Raw genomic sequence first — 2,819 nt, forward strand, 5'->3', positions numbered from 1 at the left:
TATGGGGGAGGTTCTCTTCGAGAGGAAACCAGTGAGGCCTGCCGTGATCGCTGAGATCTTGCTTTTTCTTCAGCCTCAAGCTGGTCCTGTGATAGTTGAGTAGGTGCAGGTAAAAAGCTGACGAGCGCCATCTTCTTCCGCTTCTTCCAACGAGAGCGACCATGGCTTTACTTCTTATACTTTGTTTTTAAACTTTTCTGCTGGATGGTTAAGACCAAGATAAATCAAGACCTATATAACAATAAATGTAACTTTTGTATCTGTCAAGGCCATTCAAATCCCCTCAGGATTTATCCTGAAACACTGTACCACAGTTTGTAGATCCTGTGTCAGTGTCAGCCATGTGGATGAGTCACAGCCATTATTTGACCAATTTGCTCTCTGTGAAAGCCTGACAGAATGTTTTCTCTTCATGTGATTCTCCTTAGGCACACTCTACATCATCGATCACTTTCCTCTGTGGCCCCATAATCTCCTTGATCAGAAAATTTGGGACAGAGCTGTGTTACTTTATATTGCAGTACAGGTTCTATGATGTCCTGAGTCCTCATTGACCTTGAAAGTCTATGGCTAAAATCTTGGCTCTCCTGGCAGCCCTTCTTTTTCTGTAATTTTTGGTCTGGAAACTTAGGTTGTTAACCCTCCAGAAGAGAAGCTTATTATTATTACTGTAAACATAGGTATAATAATATAAACTTTTATTGCTTTGGATCTAAAAAAAACCTTTTCTTTGCTCAACCTAGAAGTTCCCATTTATGGAGTGGTATTGATATCAGATAGTATATTATTGATGTCATTGCAGCAAAATTCTGTGAGGTAAACACCCACTAAAAAACAAGAAGGGGAACAAAGGAGGTTCTCATTCATGGCAGTTTGAAGACCTGATGCAAAATGAGAAAATGTTCAAGACCAGATAACTTTGTACTGGGTTTTAATGAATTTACAAATAACCATGATAACTGCATTGTCTCATTAGAGAATTTAAAAAAACTGTCACAAGCTTTACATTTCCCATTACATTATTTTAACTGTTTCTTCGGCTATTGATTCATTCTCCTTTTGTTGGTTTTATGGTTAAGAGGAAGGGTGAAGAATATGTTCATATAAAGTTTACGTAACTTCTAAACTGATGAAAAGAAAATGGTGTTTCTCTTGCCATGTAAATACTACATGAGCTTTCATAACTTATAGCAAGATTCACAATTTAAAGTATTTAAACTTTCACCAATTTATAAAATCTGAATTTTAACTATTCTAAAAAGTCTTCATTTTTATATGTCAGTTCTAATTCAGAGAGAAGAATCTAGGAGAATAATTCAAACACTTATGAATAATATAACATGGGAGAATAATATAAGCACATATAAACACTTGAAATATATCAACATTATTTAGAAGCAATTGAAACTTTACTTTTAAATAGTTTAATAGTTATACAATTCAAAACGTAACTGTGTTTACATGAAAGAATAGTTGGGAAAGGGATTCTACATGATTGCTGGGGACACACTTTGGATAGCAACCCAACAATATCAAAAGGTAGAGCACTTACACTTTGAAGCAGCAATTCTTTAGTGTAACACTATGAGGGGCAAACTAGTGTGTGGAAAGATTGCTTCTGGAGGTTACAATTCTTTCTACCTTTATATCTGTGCATCCTTTTTCTCTTTTTCTTCTCTTTTTGCTTCACTTAGGCTTTGTAATTTCTTGTCTGGAGGATTAGTAAAGGAAGAATGTAAAACAAACAAACAAAGAAACAAAAAACCAAAAAAAAAAAAAAAAACCCAAAAAACAACAGAAAAAACAAAAACCAGCTCCCAGAAGATAAATGTCTTCAAGTTACTTCTCTGGATGCGAAATCAAAGGCTGGAACTTTGGCTAGAAGGACTCCCTGAGGTGGGAATTAGGGTGTGCAACTTCATGGAGTATCATGGGCTATGCCCAGTGGATGTACAGACTTCCTGGGCTAGATAGTTTTTCCTTGTTGCTTGGCATGTGGGAGACGGAGCATTCGCAATCAACCTGCAACTGGATTTCCTGTTTTCAGTGGGGCACGGATGCTGCTCAAACACTATAGATGAGGAGACTATAAGAACAATTCCTCTTTAATAGGGGCCAGCAATCACACTCTGTTTTCATACTGACCCACAGCCCTAGCTGTTAAATTTGTCTTTTTTATTGTGAGATAGGTTCTCTATAAGTCACTGTTATTCAAACTGGTTGCAAACTGTTCATCCTTCTGTCTCATAGTGTTGTGTTTACAGACAGGTGCCATATGTCCACCCACACTGACTTCTTTACCAGTCTGACTGGAATTAAATTGCTGTGAAGGAAATATTCATTCACTTCTGAAATTCACATTTACATCTACATACACTTATAGAAGAATTATCAAGGATCCTGTACGCTCAAAAAATAAATAAAGCAAGGTGTTGTATTTGATCAATTTTTTGCTCTCTCACACACATACATATACAAACAAATATATATGCATAGGCACATGGAGACCTGAACACATATACATCCATGCATACAACCATCCATACATATTAATAAATGCATATATACTTAAATATATAAAAACAGAAACAAACACAATATACATATGCCTGCTTAGGCAGAGTGCAGCGGCAGGGTTTGATCCTCAGCCTGCCATGCCGGCCGCACCTGCAGGGCATGCTGAGATGACAACTGAGACTGGGCATGGTGGTGTTCTCTTGAAATCCCAGCACTTTGGAGACTGAAAACAGGAGTTTTTCACTATGAGTCTGATCTGTGTAGTGAGAGCCTCTAGATCCTGTACTATATATATATATATA

Source organism: Octodon degus, unplaced genomic scaffold (genome assembly GCF_000260255.1).
Source record: "Octodon degus isolate 3935 unplaced genomic scaffold, OctDeg1.0 scaffold00145, whole genome shotgun sequence".
Lineage (NCBI taxonomy): Eukaryota > Metazoa > Chordata > Mammalia > Rodentia > Octodontidae > Octodon > Octodon degus.